The sequence below is a fragment of the Chrysochloris asiatica genome, unplaced genomic scaffold (assembly GCF_000296735.1).
Source record: "Chrysochloris asiatica unplaced genomic scaffold, ChrAsi1.0 scaffold00108, whole genome shotgun sequence".
In the NCBI taxonomy this organism is placed as follows: domain Eukaryota; kingdom Metazoa; phylum Chordata; class Mammalia; order Afrosoricida; family Chrysochloridae; genus Chrysochloris; species Chrysochloris asiatica.
The window spans coordinates 2,045,810-2,070,074 of NW_006408626.1; the positions used below are offsets into that span (position 1 = coordinate 2,045,810).

A 24,265-nucleotide genomic window follows, 5' to 3' on the forward strand; every position below is an offset into this window, starting at 1 on the left:
GGTCCTGACATGGCACTGAAGGATAAAAACTAAACTGCCATCTGCAAGGTCAATAGTTCAAACCCACCAGCTGCTTCTTGAAAATCCTATCAGAATTGCTATCAGTCAAACAGACTTGATGGCACTTAGTATCAATAAGAAGACAACAAAGACAAATATAGTACTGAAAAAACTTGCCGTCAGCCATCCACTGTGGCAGCAAGTCCAGCTAATACATGCTTAGATTTATTCCAAACAAAATGTGTTTAAAGTGTTTTTAATCAGAGGACTGTTGTAGACAAGTTCTTAGTTGTCTTGGTCTTGTTAGGATGCCTTTATAAACAAGGATACATTTTTTGTGCCATGCAAAACATTTTGAAATCAGGACTGATAAGGCATTTTTAACAAAACTCCAATTAATAAAGATTTGCAGCAAGTTAATAGGAATGCTGGAAAATTGTTAATAAAAACAAGTTAATATGAATGTCCCACACAAAGTTTTTAAATAGATCAAACCCTTTAAGGAAGGTCAGGAAGACCTAAATGTTCCAAGAGAGGGAAGCCCATCAATCTTGACAGATGCAGAAACTGTGGCTGAAGTCTTGAAGCTGGTGGAAGACCACCATAGAATCACCATTGATGCAACAGCTAGCTATTGCAGTAAGGCTCTCAATGGTTTGGCATTTTCATTTTCAATTTTAATTAAGCAAATATCTTGGCTTTGGATCCATGGGTGCCACAAACATTGTATGAAGATCAGCTAGTTCAAAGAATTGATCTTTACATCAGTCTTTTAAGTAAGATTGAAGCTAATGAAGAGAATTTTATGGAATGAACCATGAACAAGAATGATTTACAATACAAACCGACTATAAGGTCAAATAAAACATGTTTTGTTTGGAATAAACCCGTACACATGACATATGCATTAACTGGATTCTGATGTTGCAGTGGATGACTGTAGGCAAGGTCTTTCAGTAGCATATTTATCTTAATTTCTTTAGCATGCTTTCAAAATAATGGTCTAATTAAAACAGTAGCTTCCAAGGGATCTGGTTAGATCAATTACATTTAAGGTAGAGATGTCAGTTTAGAAGGTTATGGAGACTGTATATTATTATTAATTTATTTTTTTTTATTCCCAAGGGGTCATTTTGGTGTATTTTTTCATAGGTCACAGAAACTTATTATGAAGAAACTTTAAGAAAACTGAAAACTATAGTGGTGAGAAAAAGGCCAGGAATGTTGCCCTGAGGGATTTTTTTCTTTCTTCACAATGTACATGTGCTCATTCTTTGAGGGTAGCAAGGGCTGTTCTAAGTAGAATTTCATTGGAAAATTTTATCTCACCCATCCTACAAGCCTGATCTTGTCCCTTCTGAGTTCTTCTTGTTGCACACATTCAAATAACCCTTAAAAGGGACATGATGTGAGTCCCTTAAGGATACTAAAACTGCCATTTTGATGTTCTATAAATCGAATAATTCTTCATAAAAGGCTAAGAGACACAGAAACATTTAATAAAGGTTTATTCAACAAAGTTTTCTGTTACTTTGTAGCAAAAGTTTTTTACTTACCCTTGAATTGGTGATATAACTACAGAAAAGCCATATGGAAAAAAATCGATACCTTTGACTAATTAAAAGTCAAAGATTTTATTCTGACAAAAGTACCATAAGCCAACTGAAAGACCACTGGAAAAATACAGAGACAGATGTATTTATAACACAAATGACAAAGGGCTGAATTTTTGTTGTAATTCATGCATAACTCAGGCAGATCAGTAGGAAGAAGATGAGCAAAAAGGGATATAAATACATAATTTTTAAGAAAAGAAATAACTGGCCAAATCAGCTTAACAAAATCATAACTTAAGAAATACAAATCAAAATAATGCTACTTTGCCACTTTCACCTATAAGACTGAAAACAAGTTTAATGAAACTGAGTTACTATCAGGGTGGCACTCGTAGGTTGGTGGTGAAAACGCATTTTTCTGGAACATAATCTTACAACATTGTTCAAAACTTAATAATGCACATCGTTTGTTGACTAGGCAATCCCATTACTAGAAATTTATCAAATACTTATAAACTCTGCAACAATCAACTTTCTTATACTCTGACATTTCAGATTTACAATAACAAAAAATCTACTATCCAACTATTGTGTACATGATACATATCAATGAGGAGTCCTGGTGTCGGGTAAGGTCAATGGTTCACATCCACTTGCTGCTCCTTGAAACCCATATACAGGGTCACTATGAGCTGTAACCCACTTGATGGCACTTAACAACATACATCAATGATGAAGAAATTGAAGAATTTTACCAACTTCTTCAGTCTAAAATGGATGAAACATGCAATCAAAATGCTCTGATAATTACTATGATTGGAATGCGAAAATTGGAAACAAGAGGAAAGATTGGTAGTTGTTAAATGGCCTTCGTAACAGAAATTATACAAGACCAATGATTTCTTCATTGCAAATACCACTTTCAACAAGATAAATAGTGACTACACATGTGGACTTCACCAGACAGAACACACACTGACTACATCTATGGGTAGAGGAGCTCAATTATCTTCAACTACAAGGCTGGGGCTGATTTTGGAACAGACCATGAATTGCTCATATGCAAGTTTAGGTTGAAGTAGAAAAAATTAAAACAAATTCATGAGAGCCATAATAAAACTGAGTATATCCAACACGAATTTAGAGACCCTCTCAATTACAGACTTGATGCACTGCACTGCACTGAACAGTAATAACCAAAGAACAGAGGAGTTGTAGAATGATAATGAGAACATCATATGTGAAGAAAGCAAAAGGGCATCAAAAAGTCAAGAAAGAATGATAAGACTAAAGTGGATGTCAAAAGAGATGCTGAAACTTACTTTTGAATGTACAGTAGCTAGAGCAAATAGAAGAAATAATGAAATTAAGAAGCTGAACAGAAAATTTCAAAAGGCAGCTTGAGAAGACAAAGCTGAATATTATAATGAAATATGCAAAGACCTGGAGTTAGAAAACCAAAAAGGAATAACCTGTGCTTCATTTCTCATGCTGAAAAAACTGAAGAAAAACATTTAAGCCTAGACTTGCAAAGAATGATTCTATGAGCAAAATATCGAACAATGCGGGAAGTTATCAAAAGAAGATGTAAGGGATATACAGAGTCATTGTATAAAAAATAATTGGTTGACATTCAACTATTTCAGGAAGCAGCATATGATCAAGAGCCAACGGTACTGAAGGAAGAAGTCCAAGCTACACTGAAGGCATTACTGAAAAGCAAGGCTCCAGGAACTGACGGAATACCAATTGAAATGTTTCAATAAACTGATGCAGTGATGGAAATGCCAAGAAATCTGGAAGAAAACTACCTGGTCAACCAACTGGAAGAGCTCATTCTGAAGAAAGGTAACCCTACAATTGTGGACATTACTAAACAATGTCATTAGTATCACACGTCAAGTAAAATTTTGCTGAAGATAATGCAAAAAAGATTGCAGTAGTACATCTACAGGGAGCTGCCTCAAATTCAAGCTGGATTTAGAAGAGGATGTGGAACAAGGAATTTCACAGTTGAAGTCACAGAATACCTGAAAGATGTTTTCTGGCATTTGAGTATGCAAAGGATTTCAACTGTGTTATCCATAGTTTGTGATCATAACAAACTATGGATAACATTGCATATAATGGGAATTCCAGAACATGTAATACAGAACCTGTACACAGAACAAGAGGTAATCATTGAACCAGGAAATGTATGTCAGGGTTGTATCTTTTTACCATACTTATTTAATCTGTATGCTGAGCAATAACCTCAGAAGCTGGACTGTAAGAAGAAGGCATCAGGATTGGAGGAAGACTCATTAACAACCTGCACTATTCAGAAGACATAACTTTGCTTGCTGAAAGCAAACAGGACTTGAGACATTTACTGATGAAGATCAAAGGATAAAACTTTCACTCGGTATAAAGAATTTAAATATCCTCACAACGGGACAAATAAGCTACATCTTGAAAAATGCAGAGAAGATTGTCAAGGATTTCACTTTACTTGGATCCACAACCAATACTCATGAAAGCAGCAGTCAAGAAATAGATATATTGTTGTTAAGTGCCGTCGAGTTGATTCTGACCCACAGCTACCCTGTATAGGGTTTCCAAGGAGAGACTGGTGAGCTTGAACCACCGACCTGGTGATTCAAATAACTTTACAGCCTGGCGCATTAACCCACAGCACCATACTAGGACTCCAACTGACATATTACACTAGGCAAATCTGCTGCAAAAGTTATCTTGAAGTGTTAATGAGCAAAGAGATCACGTTGAAGACTAAGGAGCATCCAACCCAAGCTATGGTATTTTCAGTCACTTCACATGTACGTGAAAGTTGGACAATGAATAAGGAAGAAGGGAGAAGAATTGATGCATTTGAATTGTGTGGCATTGGGGAAGAACACTGAAAGTACCATGGGCTTCCAGAAGAACAAATGGGTCTGTCTAGGAAGAAGTATGGCTAAAACACTGCTTCAGAAAAAGGATGATAAAAGACTTTGGCTCAAGTTGCTGTGCAGAGATTTATTTAATATGGTTCTTCTACCCTTAGTTTTTTTTAACAACCTTTTCCCTGATGGGTCTGGATAAGAGACAGTAGGTAAAGATGCTGAAAAGACTATGATTTTTTTGTTGTTGAGTGACTGTTAACAGGGTTGATAGTGAATTTTTAAATTGGAACTCTAACGTGTGTATAAATGAGTCATTTTAGGAGGAGGGGAGGGGATCTCACAACTATCAAGGAAGAAGAGTCATAAGTGGAGCACATCCTTTGATCCCTAAGACCCTCTGTGAGACCCTTCTGCACTGAAACTCCTCTATCCAGGAGACAGAGCTGTGACAGCAGTGGAGAAGCAGCAGAACAAGCAGGAGCCAAAGCATGAGACAGAGGTGAGCATTCTGAGTGCTTGGTCAAGAGACTTGTTTGTGGAATAGGTCCCTTCAGGCACTTAATTGGGGAGCTAGAGCTGAGCACCTTCGGGCTGAGGCTTACAGTAGAGTGGAGTGCCCTTTGGGCATTTTATCAGCAGCCCTAAAAGAGTTTTGTAACACTGCCTAAGCAGGGCAGAGGCCAGAGAGAGGCCTAACTGTGGACACAGCTCAGAAAAGGCTGTCCTGACCAAAGAACTGTGTTCTGAGCATTTCTGACCGTCAATAATAACCTGTTCACTTCCCTAATGAACCTGGTAACTGAGAGTATGCTGTCCGAGTTCTGAGTGACCATTGCAATTAACTATCGAGCCTAGCTGAGCAGAAAGTGCTGTGGGAAAGGTAGTTGATGTCAGAGTTGGTAGAAGAGGTAGAAGACATGGCTGACCTCAGTCCCATAGGAATGGGCTATGGGTGATGCTGATGACAGTGATTCTCCTCTTCCCCACTTATGAGGCTATAGGAAGTTTGATATGGAAGCATAAGCCCTTTTTTATACACATACTTTGGCCATGCTGTCTGCAGGGACTAGCCTCTAGAAAATGATTATCATGCTTGGTAAAGAAGAGAGTCAGAGAAAAAGAGGAAGACCTCAGTGAAATGAATTAATAGAGAGGCTGCAACAATAGGCTTAAACATAGCAACAACTGTGAAGATGTTGTAGGACTGGGCAGTGTTTTGTTCTATTGTGCAAAAGGTCACTATGAGTCAGAGTTGACTCCACAGCACCTAATACCAAAAACAACAGGTTTAGTTTCTTTTATAGCAGTTGTGTTCATACAGTATGTATAATTTTATACTTGCTTTTCATTCAAAAACATTTCCTCAAATTATTGCAAATTCTTTACAAATATTTTTTCTGTGACAACCTATTTCTACAGGCGACACAGCATAGTTTATTTGCTGACTACTTATTGTCTTTGGGTGCCTTGGAGTTGATTCTCACTCATAGTGACTTCATGTGACAGAGTATAACTGTCCTGTCTGGGGTTTCCTAGACTATAATTTTAATGGAAGCAGATGGCCAAGTCTTTCTCCCTCAAAAGATGCTGGGTGGGCTTGAACCATCAACATTTTGGTTAGCAAACACTTAACCATTACAACACAGTGCTCCTTTGTTGAATACTTAAGCTGTTTAGATTTTCACTCTATATATAATGCTACAAATGGAATTATTGGATAAAATTAATATTAATTCAAAAGCAAAGACACTGTCAATTAGCTTTCCAAAAGAGTTAAATACTCTGTTGAAGGCAAAACTTTCTCCAGCAGCATTAAAACACCAAAAACAATAACACTCTTACTAACTTGGGAAGTAAAAATATTATCATAGCATCTTTGACTACATATCAGGGATAAAAACATTTTTCCATATGCTTGTATTTTGTTCTTTTGGGAATGATCCTGTTTTCTCAATCTTTAGTTCATTTATTTACGTAAGCCTTGGTGCTTTTAAAAGTACTTATCTGACTATCTTAAATTTTAAAGCTAACTGTCGGTAGCATTTTTGCAAATTTTGAGCCCCTGTTTACAGATCTTATAATTTGTCCATTTGTATTGTGGGGAAGGTCAGTGGGAGAAAAGACAATACATGGCAAAGAGTTGAATGGAATGAACTTTCTCCCTTGTGAGTACTTCTGAGTCTGTAAAGTTTGGAAAGTAGATTCCCAGCTAGGTCTGGCAATCTACTTCTGAAAACTCAGCTATTTGACCACAGTTGTACAGAACACATAGGAGGTTGCTAAGAGTCAGAGTAGACTTGAAGAAAAATTGTTCTTTCTTTAATCATAAAAGAGACTTGATTTACTGTGAATTATTGTTGCTACTATTTTATTTAGAAGTCCTGGTGTGGTGCTGGGGAATAAGTACTGTACTAACTGAAAAGCTGCTGTATCAAACTAACCAGCTGCTGTATCAAACTAACCAACTGCTCCTTGGAAACCCTATAGGTTGGCTATAAATTGGAACTGACTCAATGACACATAACAACAACAGCATTATTTTATTTACAGTTGCTACTGCCTTACTTGAGTCGACATTCTTAAAGGTTGTTTACACTTGCTCAATTCTGGATATTCTAGTTCTGACCTAGAATTACAAGCAAATGTCCCCTTTCCACTGCATCAAACCTTCTGCTCCCCGCAGTGTAAGAGACTTTGTTTGTTTGTTTGGCCTAACAGTCATAATGTATGCTGGCTTTTATGGCAAGAATTGCACATGGCAGGCAGCTCAGGGAACACTTCTTCCTCATACTGCTCATCAGATAGAATACTCATAAACTGGGTACTTTTAAGTAGGAAAAAAACATTACTTATGGAAGTGAGAATAAAAAGTAGATTTGTCATCTTATTTACATTTTCTATCTTTTAGCAAACTTTCCATTTTTGTAGGCAAGGGGTCAGCAGGAACCTAACTCAGTGTTTACGTAAAAGAAATTCTACCCACTATAGTTGAATTTTCTTCAATATATATACATATATGTCTCCTATGTGTTCATTTACTACCAGCCGCTCCGCAGGAGAAAGATGAGGCTTTCTACTCCCGTAATGATTTACACCCTCGGAAACCCTGTACAGGGTCGCTATGGGTCGGAACCGACTCGACGGCACTTAACAACAACAACAACAAATGTGTTCATTTATATGTGCCAGGTGAGAAAAAAGAAAGTAAATAATGGTAGATCCAGTGGTCACTGGGCCAGAGATGAGAAAGCTATATTTTCTCAGATTCTATTTTCGTATTGTTCTAACATGAGTCAAATGTAATCCACATGGGGAATGAAGCAGATTACTCAAATGTGCTTTAAATTTTTTTGGTTGGTAGAGGATTCCCTGAGATTATTGTCCTAAAACACTCTTTAAACCTTGAACCAAAACTATCCTGAGATCATCTTTTACCAGAAAAGCAAAGTGACATGCAAAATAAATGATATTATTCATTAGATCAGTGCTCAACTAAAAAAATAATATCTGTATAAATCAAAAAGGTCAAAATTTAATCTCAAGCAAAAATGAGAAGATAAGGGGACAAAGAAAGCAGAGGACTGGAAATGGAACACGAAACAATGAGAATGTTGATACTGTGGAAAAATGTTAACGAATATCACTGATCAATTTGTGTGAAAATTGTCAAGGGAAAATCTAACTTGCTGTGTAAATTTTCACCAAAAACACAGTCAAATATTGTTAAAAAAGTTAGGACTATGAAAATAGGATCATCATATGTATATTTATACCTTTAAAAAGTCAGGAGCTGAGTGATTATATTTTTCCCCATTTATTCAGTAAACGTTGTGCTTGGTAATGTGCTAGATCTGGGAATCAGTATGGTGAATACCACACAGTCTGTGGATGAAGGTGAACATTTTTCCTTGACATATATCTTATAATGCATATATATAGTCTGTATATGTTACCTTGTATATAAATATGTTTCATATAAAGACACAATGCACTATCAAAACACAAAACTATATATGTAATATATAAAATACATAGAGCATTTAAAAGTGAGTGAGTTTGTGTGCTTTCAGAGAGAACATAGAGGCACAGATGATATATTTATTGTGTCCATGTTTGCAGGCCACATTAGAGACAAAATATATTTGCTCAGCAAATTTGAAAAAGCATTTTTTTCCCATGAACAACTTGGTAGTTCTTTGGTTGAACACTAGAAGCTTACTATTAGAGGCCATGTTGTATGAACATTACATGTTTGGACACTAAGATGATACTAAACATAGTGAAATTCTCTAGCCCTGACATCAGAAGAGAGCAAATTCCTATCTTTCTAAGCTCAAGTGTACTATAAGGCAAAGCTCAGTAAGTGGGATATAACTTATTCACATGTAAATCATTATCTCTGCTATGTTTTGAGTTCTGGCTGAGTACATACAGTTAAATTCATGTCAACGAACTATATGCTAGAAATGAAATTTACAGTTCAGGTTAGATGTGGGACTTCAGTTTCCTAATCTGTGAAGTAGAGAGGCTATATATGTACTGTAGCGCTGTGAGGGTAAAAAGGGATCACATAAAAAGTCCATCATATTCCCACGTTAGTCACAATATTACTGGTATATAGTAGCCATAGAACAAATAACAGTCCTTTGCAATTTGAGGACTACGGAGTACCTGACCCAAGCCATGGTATTTTCAATGGCTTCACATGCATATGAAAGTTGGATAATGAAAAAGGAATAATGAATGAATAAGGAAGACCATAGAAGATTTGGCACATTTGAATCATGGTGTTGAAAAAGAATATTGAAAGTACTATATATTGCCAGAACAAAAGCCAAATCTGTCTCAGAAGTCCAGCCTTAGAAACCAGGATATTTCAGACATGTTATCAGAAAAGCCAATGCGTGGTACAGTGGAGGATCAGCAAAAAAGAGGAAAACCCCCCAAGGAGATGGATTGACACAGTGACAACAGCAGCAATGGGCTCTAAAGTAACAATTGTGAGGATGGTGCGCAGGACCCGGCAGTGTTTCGTTCTGTTGTGCAGAGAGTCACTATGAGTCAGAACCAACTAGATGTCATCCAACAACAACTCACCTTCTCCAGATTCAGGATATTAAAGTATGCTTTGTAGCAGCTCAAAATATGCATACTACTGTGTGTTGGTGCTACAGGATAATACACTGGACCACAAGGTCAGTTTGAACTGCAAGGTTGGAGGTTCAAACTTACCAGCCTGTCTTCAGAAACCCTTTGCAGAGTTGCTATGAGTCGGAATGGACTCAGTGGCACTTTACAACAAGAATAAACACTGTGTACATTTAGAAAACGAAGGAAACTTTTCCCATAGTTTTATCAAGCAATAATATTTTGTGATGCTATTTTAAAAAAATAATCTTTAAAAGTTGGTACTTAGCATGGCAACAAACTCATGGTCAGTACTATGACAATCTAATGTCATGTTATTTTTCACTGTGGATGCCACTTCAATAAATAAGTAGACTTAATTCTGTACAGTTTCTACATGCATAAAAAATAGAAGTTATTCTTTAAAAGCAAGCAAAAATGAGAATAATCTAAACAAAATTATGCCAAAAAGTACAGACAACTTTTGGAACAATTTCCCTAAAATTAATAACAATATATGTAGTTTTTAAAAGTGTGTGGATATTATTATTAATCTGATTTATGAGATAAAGATTATGTAATCACTAACTTGTAAAAAACAAGTTATCTTGTGTGGCTATCAAGAATATTCTAGCCAAAACTGCAAAAAGAAGTAAGAAAATCAACATATGAGGGGACTTCAGAAAGTTAATGGAAAAATTCCATTATCTTTTAATTGCATTTTCACACAAACTTTTTGAAGTCCCTTTACATATTTACTATAAACCTGAATATGAACTAATGGTCTCCTTTATATAAGGTACTAACAACAGTACTGAAAATAGGTAGGTATGCCACAAAAAACTGCTGGGTAAAATCAAAGGCAAAATCTTAAGAATTGAACTGATGAAAATAATAAAAATACATGGTTACATTTCTGATTTTCACATAAATGACTTGTAAGGCTTACTCTGTTCAGCCAGTATAAACAATGTTACAAACATGATAGTATACAAGAGTTAGATATTGTTTAAATAAAGACAGCAGACTAAGTGAGATACAAGCAGTTTTAAAACATGAGAATTCTATGAAGGTACTTTAGAAGTTTATAGAAAATTCTGATTATTTTTTAATCCCATTTTTTCTAAAACCTTTTTTGAAGACCCTGTTATATAAAAGTTATGTAAATATGAACTACAGGATCATATGACACAAACTGTTATCTTTACTATATGAAAAAAGATCATGGAATTTGTGGCACAAAACAAGTACTGCTTCACTGAAAGTTGTTAAGTGCGGCAGAGTTAATGGCAGAGTGCTCTTAAAACATCTGTTAGGGATTCTGAGATTCCAGAATGGACAGGGAAAATAATCCACAGGAAACTCAGACTATATTAAAAAAAAAAAAAAGTACATTCATTTACTTAATACTTTCTGTCTGCCCATTAATCCCTGGTTCCTATTAAACCAAATCTCCATATACTAACTTCTCTAATGACTAGGCACCAAATCAAATTCAGATCCCAAGAGCTAGAATGAGATTTACAAAGTTGCAAGAGAACAAAAGGCAACCAGCAATATAAAGTAGTGAAAACTACTGTGTTTGTTAGAAACAATTTTATTGGTAACTGTCCTGAGATTATATCCATTAGTAAATTTTCAAAATAGACAGAATATGATACTATTCTTGTTTTTCAGGCGCTTACAGATATCTGAGGGCTTGCTAACAACTGTTCTAAATGCTTTACTGCATTATTTCATCTTCACGAATGACCATCTTAGCCAGAGAATATTCAAAAAAATAATTTGCCCAAGGTTTCAAAACTAGTCATCTTTAAAGTCTGGCTCCAGAGCACATGCCCTTAGCTATTATGTCATCTGAGGAAATTAAAAACATATTGCTACAAAATAATAAAACCTTAATAACCATAGATATAAAACTATGAATCTATTGCTTTTCAACATATCCTCCTTCTAGATCTACACACAGAGTCCTGGTTTGGTGCTTTAGGATAAGCACTGGACTACAAGGTCGGTTTGAATCACCAGGGTCAGCAGTTCAAACTCACCAGTTGCACCTTGGAAACCCTATATATACAGGGTCGCTATGAGTCAAAATTGATTCAAAGGCACTAACAACAACAAATCTATACACTTCTGAAGGTGGTGCTTCCATCTCTTTAATCATGTCCTGAAGAATTTTGTGCTCTTCAATTTACACACATCAAAATGAAGACTGAAATTATATTCTCTTTAAATACTCCTTGTGTTCACGCTGAAGAAGCAAGATGAGGGCAGTAAGGTAGATGGTGTAATGTTTCCCAACTGGTAGGACAGCCTTTGCTACTCTTAAAGAATGAGCAGGTGCACTGTTATGATGGAAAATATTTCTTTGATGCAACTTTCCTAGAAGTCTTCCCACCAATGCAGTTTTCAATTTTCTGAAAACTTCTGAGTAACTCTCAGGAACATTCTGTGTCTTTTTTTAAAAATGTACCAAGATTACCCTTTGGAATCCCAAAAGATAGTCATCATTCTGAGTTGACCTCTATGCCTTGAATTTAATTGGCCTAACAGATGCCCTCGGAAAAACTACTGTTTTAATTTTTTTGGTTAAGTTTTTTGTTTTTAAAGGTATCCTAACTAAGACTAAGAAAAATATATTACTAAGAGAACTTGTCTGCAGTAATCCACTGACTGTAGAGACATGTTTAAACACATTTTATTTGGAACAAATCTGTGGATGTCTGAACAGGAACCCAAGTAGCAATACTTTAGACTTATCCTAGTATATTTATGAACAGGAAGGAAAAATTAAAGACACCCAAGTACATTGACCAGATTTTGCAAAATTTTTAAGACTATCCTGACTTCAAATCTCTTATCCTCTTGTTCCATTGTTGTTGTTGTTGTTGTTATGTGCCATCGAGTCGTTTCCGACCCATAGCGACCCTGTATAGGGTTTCCGAGGGTGTAAATCTTTACGGGAGTAGAAAGCCTCATCTTTCTCCCATGGAAGAGCTGGTAGTTTTGAACCACTGACCTTAAGGTTCGCAGCCTGATTCGTAACCACTATGCTACCAGAGCTCCTTTAGCTACCCCTATTTTGTCTGGGGAAAAATAGAATATAATATGAGGACAATACTAATTTAAATTTGATGTTTATACACACATAGAAAATACTTTAAGTTGAACTTTAGTAACTGTACATTAATAGATCCATTTCACTATACATTGGTAGTGTCTATGAACATCACATGGCTGTAAAAAGAAATAGCTGACTTTAATTACAGAGATATTTGCTGTTGTTGTTTAAGTACCATAGAGTTGGTTCTGACTCACGGTAACACGAAGAGTGGCTGGTGGTTTTGAACTGTCAACTTTGGTGTTAGCAGTCTAGTGCTAAGCTGAAGTTATTCAAACTGATTTTGAGGAAATCTGGAGTCTCACAGTATCAACTAAGAAAATCAAAAGCTTTAAGTCAAGTGGTCATTTCTAGTGAAGAAAAAACAACCAATAAGTCTCACTAGAAATTTACTATATATAAGTAGGCTTCGAAAAGTTCATGGAAAAATGGAATTAAACAATAATGCAATTTTCCACTCACTTTTCAAAATCCCCTTGTACTTGAAATTACTTTTAACATTGTAATGATGAAAACAAGTATAAAAACTGCTTTTAAAAAATTATGTTCCACTTTAAATTGGTATATAGTTAGTAAAAAGGAATGCAAAAAAACCACTTTCTTAAGTAGTTTAAGATGCTGTTGGTCAGGATCTTAACTTCAAATAACAATGTCATTGTTGTTGTTGTTAAGTGCCGCCTAGTCAGTTCTGACTCATAGTGACCCTGTATAGGGTTTCCATGGAGCAGCTGGTGACTTTGAACCATCGACCTTGGTGTTCAAACCGTCCTTGTGGTCTAGCACTTTATCCTACAGCACCACACCATAGCAGCCAGCGTTTAAGGAAATATCTTCATATGAACGATAGCTTTCAAAATGCTGTTACTATTATTATAAACATAAAAATTATCATTTAATACAGTGCTTTCCTGTCCTAGCTGTTTGATTTAACATTGCAGTTTAGAGTTTAGAATAGTGACTAATTTCTACTTTCCCCTCACAACTTCCCCCATTAATGTTGCTGTGTATTTAACAGTGTATTTCATAAATCTTTATCACAGAATAGTAGCTGATTTAGTTAGCAAAATTAAAATTTATTTTTGTTAATAGAAGTTAACCTCCTAAGGAAAAAGACACAATTCATTCACTTTTAAGCTAAAGCAGTTAGTTGTTTTAAAATGCAATTGTACTTTCAGGTCTAAACCTGTAACAAGTCCATTATGAAAAAGATGGGAAAACGTGGTCTCTCAAAGAATAGTAAACCACAGAAATCTGCTTAGCTTGTTGAAAAATTGAGTACATACTCAAAATAACTCTGAAAAATACCTTACCACCCAAGCAGCTTGCTGGTTAAAAAATATTTGAGAATTGATGGTGATTTGAATATTAATAGAAACATCAAATTAACAACATAAATCTCATTGTTTACTGATTAGGCACAAGGTTTTTATCATATTTTCATAAATTTGTCTGCACAACGGAGGAAAGACCTAGAAAAGAGGCATACTATGATGTCTCTGAAATTATGTTTCTAAGATTAGAACACATTTTTTGAAAACCCTCTGGTGGGATGGGTTACCAAAGGAAATTATGGAACACACTTTCCTACAGGTTTTTACTAAGGGTGCTGTGGCAAGTCTGCTGGACTTCATAATTCTGGCAACTAGTTTGCAATGTATGGTCTGCTCTTAATGGCTCTCAGTCATTTAATGGCTCCCAGTGCCTGTAACCAAAATGGCCACGCCTGTAGTATGGCTGACTCAGTTCACTGATAAGTTCAGAAAGAAAAAAAAAATCTTTTCATTCTGTTCTTTTCCAATGTCAGCTTTTTTTCTGCCACAGAATTTCACACAAAGGCCTTCTAACGTGCAAACTGATAAGCAGGCAGATGAAATGATTTTAGCTTCTGAAACCTTTGGCAGCAGATACATCAGGACAGAAATACAAGAAACCATCCTCCCTCCTCTAGAGTATCTTACTCTTCCCTAAAATCAGAAACAGACTAAGAGAGATATCTTAGAATTTTGGAATTGTAAGGAACCACAGAAATTTTGCAGGTGAACAAACAAGCTCTGAAAGGTTAAGTATTTATTTGATCTAAGATCAAATAACTAATTAATAGCTGAATGTAAACTTAAATTTTGTGATTCTTCAGCACACCACCTCTACTTATCTATCAATCTTTGTTTAAAATTTGTTTAACAGAAATGTGCAACTAGGTAACAAACTTACAGAAAAATGATACTTATATACCTAAGATCTATATTCAACAAATGATCAACAAATTGCTGGCACACAGCAATTTACCAACTGAGAATATAAGAAGGAACACAAACATGTTCTCTGCTATTCAAAAATGTTTTTAAAGTTCATAACATTGCCTTATGTGTGGCACCAGAGGATTAGGCACTGGACTTCAGGTTGGTTTGAACTGCAAGGTCGGTGGTTCAAACCCCACCATGCCACTCCTCAGAACTGATTCAATACCCCTTAAAAACTAACAACATATATATGTAGTACTTTATATTTAGAAGATGCTTCTTTCCATTGGGTTTTACTAACTCCTGGTAATGGAAGCAACAGAACTAAAAAATCAGAACAGAATGATTTTATCATTCAGATTTTTTTTTTTCATTTTTTAACACTCATTTCCTTGGTTTCTACTATACATAAAATCTGAAGTATGCCTGATAAACATGGTCTGTGAGAACTTTTCCTATTTTATGTATTTTTTTTTTTTTAATCTCACATGTATTTCAAATGGCAATGCTGGCCCTGACACACAGACTGTGCTCTGCAACAGACTCCAATTATACACTTATTGTTGTTAAGTGCTGTTGAGTTGGTTCCAACCCATAATGACCCTGTATAGGTTTTCCCAGGAGAAGCTGTGGGTTTGAACTGCCAACTTTGAAATTCAAACTGACCTTGCAGTCCAGCACAAATCCTGCAGCACCATACCAGGACTAGTTACTAAAACATATTTTGAGTACAATTTAGACAAATTTTCAAGTAACTAAAATAATAAAGAATAAATGAGAATTTAATTGCCAGGTCAAATATGAAACATGCTATTCTTATATTAACTATAAATAGAAAATAGGGCTTAATATGCACACATTTTTCTGAAGTCGTTTTATGCAATTTGAGGTCATATGGATTCAATTATATGAGCTATTTTGTTGTTAAATGCCAGTGAGTAGGTTCCAACTCATGGCAATCCTGTATAGGATTTCCAATATTTGAGGGAGTAGAAAGTCTCTTCTTTCTCCTGTGGAGCGGCTTGTGGGCTCCAACTGCTGACCCTGTGGTTTGCAGGCCAGTGTTTATCCTCCAGAGCCACCACAATCCCCATGAGTTACTTTGTTAGCAATTTACTACAATTTATGTATCCATACATAAAAGAGCCAAAGATGTGATATACACAGTAGCAGATTGAGATTGGAATTTAAGTTCCTCAAGGATCTAGACTTGTTAAACGCCATCTAGTTAGTTCTGATTCATAGAGACCCTGTATAGAGTTTTCGAGGAGCGGCTGATGAGTTGGAATCGCCAATCTGGCGGTTCAAACCGACTTTGCAGTCTTGCGCTTACTTTATACTACCACACCATACTAAAAACTTTAGCAAACATTAAACTGGAAGCAGAAGATAGCTCTACGCCACCACTTTTTATTACAGACATATAGGTGTTTTTGTATTTAGTTGGAGGACTTGTTAAAAAACTCCCAAAACTATATAGGTGGGGGAGCGAGAGAAAGAACACCTAAAAATTCCATAACAAGGGTCAACTGATTTATATAATTCACAAAAAAGGTTAAGTATGAATAAGATCTGTAAATATAAAATATAATTAGTATAAACAGCTATCAAATATTATCCAATATTAACCAAATAACTTGAGAAAAGAAAACCAAAATTACAGTAGTTACCTGAGTGAATCCGTGCCGTAACCAGGATTGGTGTCACTTGGTGCGGTAACTTATATATAGTCACCGAACCTCGCTGGGAACCCCCTACAGGACTAGGAACCCGCCCCACCACGCCTCCACGTAGGGTGGAGTGCCACGATGCACAGCCCTATCCTCCTATCCCTGCGCCTGCAGTTCCTCCCCCTCCCATTGGCCAAGGCAAAGACCTTCCTCTTCATCCAATGGATGACACATTGGAAATCAGGCGCCACCAACCCTACTGGCGCCATTGCCTTAGTGGCCCCACCCCCTGCTGCGCCAGCGCGCACTCTGTTTCTCCAGGGTCTGGGGTCATTTTGGTGTCACCACCTCCGACAGTTTGAGGGGGTGCAGTCTACACCTCCACTCCCTAATAACATTTTTTGGATGATGAGAATCTCTAGCCTTCACTTTCCTCCCCCCCCCCACCTGCTAACACTTTGGCTTCTCCTAACTACGGTTTTAAATTTTTATTATAATATTTAAGGTGCTCTGGTAGCATAGTGGTTATGAATCGGGCTGCAAACCACAAGGTAGCAGTTCGAAACTACCAGCTGTTCCGCAGGAGAAAGATGAGGCTTTCTGCTCCCGTAAAGATTTACAGCCTCGGAAACCCTGTACAGAGTCGCTATGAGTCGGAACCGACTCCATGGTACCTAACAACAGCAATTCTTTCCAGAAGGGTCACCACGTTGTTGTTGTAAGTGCCATTGAGTCGATTCCAACCCATAACATTAAAATACTTCAGCAGAGCAATATTATCACGTTATATGTATTGTTGTTAAGTGCCATGGAGTCGGTTCTGACTCATAGCGACCCTGTACAGGGTTTCCGAGGCTGTAAATCTTTACAGAGCAGAACGCCTCGCCTCATCTTTCTCCCGCGGAACATCTGGTAGTTTCGAACTGCTGACCTTGAGGTTCTCAGCCCAATTCGTAATTACTACACTACCAGAGCTCTTTATATGTCTTTACCTGATAATATTGAGAGTAATCATATATATGGTTACTCTCAATATTATCAGCTAAATAAGGACTAAAATCACTATACACCGAAGAAGCACAGCTTGCAAATCCGGTTAAGTGGAATCTGACTCACAGCGACTTTAGAAGACTGAATAGAACTGCGCCATAGCGACCCTACAGGACACAGCAGAACTGCTCCTGTAAGGCTTCCAAGACCACAAATCTATATGAAAGCAGACAGCCTCTTTTCTGTCCTTCAACGGATGGTGGATTTGAACCACCACTTTGCAATTAGCAGTTCAGTGCTTATCCTACTGCACCACCAGACAAAAAAATCAGTAACTTCAGTCTGTTAACCGGATATTGAAAACACTCTTTGTGCCTATTTTCTGGACCTGGCCCTTGCCAGAAGTATTTCCTATAGTACTTGGAAATTACTATACAATTATTCCTGAGTTATAAGATTTGGTGAACAGTTTTAACAATAATCCTTGAGTCTGTTGAAATGGTCAAGTTTAAGTTTAACTGATTTTTAAGAGATGGTGCAAGGTCAATACTTAAAACTGTCCTCTACCTTTTATTCTATAGTTGTTGTTGTTGTTAAGTGCCGTCTAGTCAGTTCCGACCCATAGCGATCCTGAACAGGGTTTCCGAGGCTGTACATCTTTACGGGAGCAGAAAGCCTCATCTGTATCCCATGGAGCAACTGGTAGTTTCCAACTGCGGACCTTGCGGTTCACAACCGATTCATAACCACTATGTATTCTAGATGGTTCAAACTTCCAGATATAATTATTTCTCGAAAAGATTGAGGAATTCCTGGGAGTCTGGCAGTAGAAATGGATTCTAAGAAAATGAAACCAAAAGTCACAGTGGTTCTCAGTACCTAGTCACACCTGCAGGGTTAGCAGTCAGTAAGATGGAAAACAAAACCTGCATAAATCATGCCCTTCTTTGATCTCAGTTAAGTCATACATTCATGAGACCTAATAAAGCTTCCTGAGAGAAGGGGTATGAACATTTACTAAGCACCTGAGTCCGAATAGGAACTCTCTTAGATATACCCAAACCAAATCTACTGTCATTGATTTGATTCTGACTCATAGTGACCCTGTATATGATTTCCAAGGCAATAAATCTTTAAGGGAACAGAAAGCCTCATCCTACTCCCTTGGAACGACTGGTGGGTTAGAACAGCTAACCTTGTAGCATCACCAGGACGCCTTCTTGGACATACAGTGTCTCATTTAATTCAACAACTACTCAAAGGTAATCTTGTAGTTAAGTGTTAAGAGCCAGGTTTTGAACCAAGGAGTATCAAATTTCAAAGGCAATATCTCCAATACTCACAGATTATAAAATCAGAATATTTTGGTAAAGATGTTGTGGTTATCTGCCGTGGAGTCAGTTCCAACCCACAGCGACCCTGTACAGGGTTTCCGAGGCTATAAATCTTTACGGGAGCAGAAAGCCTCATCTTTCTCCTGCGGAGCAGCTGGTAGTTTAGAACTGCTGACCTTAAGGTTCACAGCCCGATTCGTAACCACTATACTACTAGAGCTCCTTGTTAAAGATAGAGCACCTTTAACACAGTAGAAATCTTGTGTTCCATATGAGGGAACAGAGGTTTACATCTGAGATTGAGACTAGAATTTGAATTCAAATCTTCTGATTTCCAGTACAGTGCTGTGAATAATTCTGTTGTTGTGAAGTGCCATTGTGTCAGTTCCAACTCATAGCGACCCTATATAGGGCTTCCAAGGCTATAAATCTTTGCCAGAGCAGAAAAGTCACATCTTTCTCTTGCTGTGTATAACAGTGATCTTTATTTTCTGCTTTTGTATGTACGTATGCATATGTGGGAGTGAGGTACCACTACTTACATAATTTATATAATTTCAACTGTTTTCAAATGAAATTTGTATGTGTGGCAACATCAGGTATGTTAATTTTCAGTGTCCAAAAATAATAAATGTATTTGGCAAGAGTAAAGAAAAACACAATTTGTATTTATGGACTATCACATGTAATGAACTATCTCCAATATTCATTCAATGAGTAAGTACATTATTATGTACTGGTCCTGTAGTAGGGCAAATGGTTTGCACTTGATGGCTCACCTAGTGACACAGTGGAAGAAAGGCCTGGTGATCTGCTTTTGTAAAAACTACAGCAAAGAAACCCTTATGAACAGTTCTACTCTGTAACACATGGGCTGCTATGTGTGGAACTGACTCAAAGTCAACTTGTTTCATTTTTCTTTTTTCTGTTTAAAATTTTTTTTTTTTTTTTTTTACTATGCTTGGTGTTGAAGATTCCTGGGCAGTGCAAATGGTTAAGCTGCTCAACTGCTAACCAAAAAGCTGGAGGTTTGAATAAACCCAGAATGCCTGGGTAGAAAGGTCTGGCAACCTACTTCCAAAAATATGTTACTAGAAAACGTATGGAACATAACTCTACTCTGACATACATGGGATCATCATGGATCAGAACTGACTTAACAGTACTGGCAATGTGTTCCACAATGAGAATACAAGGAATAGTATATCATTTAGAAAGATTCTTTATCCTCATGAAATTTACATCCAATTGGAAGACACAAATGAATAGGTGATTACAATAAGACAGATTAGAGACGTGGCAGTAGAAGAACAAGATTCTACGGCGCAGGAAACCCAAAACCGAGACCTTCCAAAGAAGTGACATGAAAAACAAGAGGTCAACTAAGGCAGGAATATGGAGTAGGCAAATGATCAACAGTAAACAGCATTCGCAAAATTCACACAAGAGCATGTAAAGGGCAGGGTAGCTGTTGGAGCAGGAAGGAGAAATCAACCTAGAAAGACATGACGTCAAGGCCCGAACTGCACATGTCATCATTACAATTCTAACAGAATTACTTGGAAAGTTTTCAAACAAACAAACAAGACAGGTGTCTGAGCTCCATCTCAGACCAGTAAGTCAGAATCTCTGAGGAGTGAGACCATGGCAGTGGTATTTAAAAATATTCCCTAGATGATTCTTTTGTACATTCAGGATTCAGAAACACTGTTTAAATTATATTAGGGAATTAAATGTACATTTATTGCTCCAAGTATGTGAAAAGGTGATCTTAAGTTGACTAAACGTCTCTAAGTCTCTGTTTCTTTATCTATTAAATAAGCAGGCTGGTACAGATTAGAAACAGCATAATATATGATAAAAGGAATCAGAAAACCTTAGTTCTGTCAATTAGTCTGTCACCTGCCACCTGTTTGACCTTAGATTAGAATGTCATTTTTCAGGAATAATAATACTGTCCTGTCTACAGGATTATTATGTAGGTCAAGATATATTAATACTTTTAAAAAATCATACTGGTAACTATGCCAATAAGGTATAAACTATGACATCCTAAGACTTTTATGCTTCTAAAATTGTACAATTTTCAAGGTCACAAATATTTTCCCTAGAGATGAAATCTTTTATGATATTTACTGAAGGACCTTGCGCCTGATCAACAGAATGGCACTGAACAACAGAATGGCATTGCAACTACCCCCAATTGAAATTGAATGGGGTCCTACTTGAGCTTCTGATCTCCAGGGAAGCTTGGGTCTTTGTTACACCTGGAGACCCTTACCCCCCCCCCCCCGGAAATTCCTGGTTTCAGGAAAATTTCCATACCCCCCCCATTGTAAACTCACCAGCACTGTACCCAGACTACACCACCTTAAATACCACAGTCTGTAAGAGAACAGACGGCTCTAGGTCTCCTTTGGTGACACCCCCTCCCAGGTTTACTCTCAAAAACCTGCCTGCTGTTGAAGCCAAGACTCTCTCCTTCGTCTCTTTCTTTCTTTTCCTTACACTTTTGTATCATAACGTATTTACATTTCACTTAACGATTCTTTCCTCCTTGGCATCCAAAGTATAAAAAAAATAGCTGATCCTTTAAATGCCATTCTAGTTGCTAATGAGTTCAAATGGGATTAAGTTAGTGCTTTTTAAATAAACAGATCAACAGAGCAAATGCCCTTTCAATGCTAATTACTCCTGTTTAAAAGTCTTTATCCAGTTTATAAAGGACATTAATAAGGAATAAGCTACACACAAAGTAAACTAAGAAAAACAGTTTATTATGATCTATATTATTATAATTTGTTTGATTTATAAATTTACTGTGTGTGTGTGTGTTTTAAAGGGAACACTTATAAGGGATGCAAAGGATCTTATCCTGACAGGAAGGAAGCTCTGCTTGCAGCACTGTTCCTTGTAAAGACCCAGGCAAAGTTCCTGCTCTTTATGGTCTCCCTTTTACCTACACCTTGCCTAGGAGAATATTCACTTTTATGCAGCAAAATTTCAATTTTAGTATTTGTGTTTAGTGACATCTCTAACACTATACACAATTTACTTTAGATTTTTATAAAACTAGCTATAGAAAAATACTTCTGCATTTATATATGATTTATTTTTAATTCTTCAGAATTAAAAGCAATAGGAATTGCGAAGTTTTTTATAAACAATGAAGAAAAAGTTGTCAGTTTCACTTAATTTCTAGTTTTTTTCCCCCTACTATGCTATTATTTCATGATGTGCTCATAGTTCTTTCATTCATTTATTTTGTGATTTTAATAGGTAAGAATTCTGTTTTACAGAAATGAGAAAAGTCCAAGTAACAAACTTAAGTTATGGTATTTTAGTTAATTTTATCTCCAAACCTAACTTAAAACACAAAAACAAAACCCCTGGGCCCTCTTCATATAATTTTGACTGATGCCACTGCAGAACAGTAAATCTGATGATGAAAAAGTTCCAGAACATGTAGTGCTTAGCTAGAGATCTATGACTTTAACCAGAATTCAATTCTTCAATTAAACAAAATCTCAAAACTTGAATACATATCAACATATTCTTAGACTGCAGTTGCTTCAAGAGCTCAATAAAAACAGTTCTTTAAATTAGCAATACAGTGATTTAAATAATTCTTATGTTTTTAACTTATAACATGCAATTCAAGACATAATCAAATTGTGTATGGTGCAGTGTAAGCAACTACCCAGAGAGTCTTATTTCTAAGCAAGAAACATGCAACTTTGTCTGCAATGGTTCAAAAGTGGCACTAGAAAGAACCCGGCTCCATGTACTTGGAACACCTAAGTTTTCTAGGGGTTCTCCAGGCCTCAGAAACTCCTACTTAAAACCCATGTTCTGCATTTGCACAAAGGCGCAATGCTGGAATGAGGAAGCCTCAGTAAAAAGAAATCACAACTCTAATTCACTGAAGACTATGCTGGCTGTTTTCTACAAAACCCCTCTTGTTGTGTTTGCTTTGCCCTTTATGTGTGTAAACAGCTCTCCAATTATTGCCATATAAGAAAACAGAGCTTTCGATTTCCAAGTCTGGTAACAGTGCTAGCCACCGTTATCACTATTCCTTTAGCATCCTAAAATAAATCCCTCAAGCCGCGCGGTCAAAACACATTGGCTGAACGTCTGGTGTTTACATAGCCCAATCTTGGGCGCTTTCCCTATCTTTCCAAGCCACTTAGGAGCTATGAAACAAGCATCACATAATAGACTTACTAAACACACCAGTCACATGAGACAATGTCTCAGGACTATGAATGAAAGATCCAACACGTTTGATTGTCTTCGTTAAAAGGAAAAAACAAGCTGGAGAGGAAGGGTGGGAGGGGAGCTGTTTTCCTTCTCTACCCCAGCCGGGTGATTTAAACCCAGACCTAGGCAGGCTTAGGGCCGCCCAGGGTCGGTGCCCTCGGGCGTGACAGCCCACAGGAACAGCTCGTGGCTCCATGCCGTCCCTGTCGGATGGGCGTGCAGGGTGCAAGGGGACAAGTCGAGGAGACGGGTCAGGGGCGGTGGCCCTGGGAACACTTGCTCAGCCTCTCTGGTTGCCCCATCCCCAGAAATGGGAGGAGAGGAAGGAAACAAGGAAAAGAGGCGGCAGCTAGTGGAGAAAGGAGAGGCAGAGCGAGCCTTTGCTTCTGCATCTGAGAGAGGTCAGCGACTGCCAGCGGAGAGATGCGACAGCAGTGAAGTCCAGTGTGGACTGAGGCTTGGAGAGAGGACTGACGGCCCCCCGCCCCAAACGGCGCACCCCAGAGTCCCCAGTTCCCACCCCATCCCGACCGCGCCCGCTCCCGGCCCCTCGGCGCTCTACTCACGCTCGGGGCTCCTCCAGGCTCCGCGGCTCTAACCGCATCGGGTCCCAGCCCCGCGGGCGGCGGCGCTGAGGGAGAGGAGAGCGGACGGCACCACGGCCCCCGCCTCCCGGCCCCTCTCCCCCGCAGCTCCGGAGCTGCCCGGCCGGGCCCGAGCCCTGCCCTGCCGGCGGCCCCAGCCCCAGCGGCCGCGGCAGTAGCAGCCCAAGATCTCAGCGGCAGCAGCGGCACCGGAACTGCCGCTTTCCCCTTCTTACTCCCTTTCCTCGCTTAGCCCCCGCCACACGCCCCCGCCCAGTCTCTTTCTCTGTCGCCCCTGTTTTTTTTCCTTTTGTTTCCAGAATAAACTTTATTGGTCTCTTTTTCCGCTCACATCGTGTAAACAAACAACGAACTCTTCCCCACCCCCTCGCTCCCCCCCCACCCCCCTTTCTGGCATTAAGAGGGTAGAAGCTCTAGAGGGCCGAGCTTATAATTGCCCCGGAAGCAGATGTGTGGATCGGAAGTGAAATTTCC

At 37.9% G+C, this 24,265-nt stretch overlaps 1 protein-coding gene across 1 annotated transcript in view; it reads right to left on the reverse strand.

Annotated features, from left to right (window-relative positions):
* The window catches only part of PIK3CA (phosphatidylinositol-4,5-bisphosphate 3-kinase, catalytic subunit alpha), a 110,319-nt gene extending 86,492 nt beyond the window's left edge, over nucleotides 1-23,827 (reverse strand). Inside the window, exon 1 of the mRNA XM_006867706.1 lies at nucleotides 23,753-23,827. The gene's annotated coding sequence lies outside the window, so the exon portion shown is untranslated. The remainder of the gene's footprint in view (nucleotides 1-23,752) is intronic.
* Nucleotides 23,828-24,265: the final 438 nt, after the last annotated feature.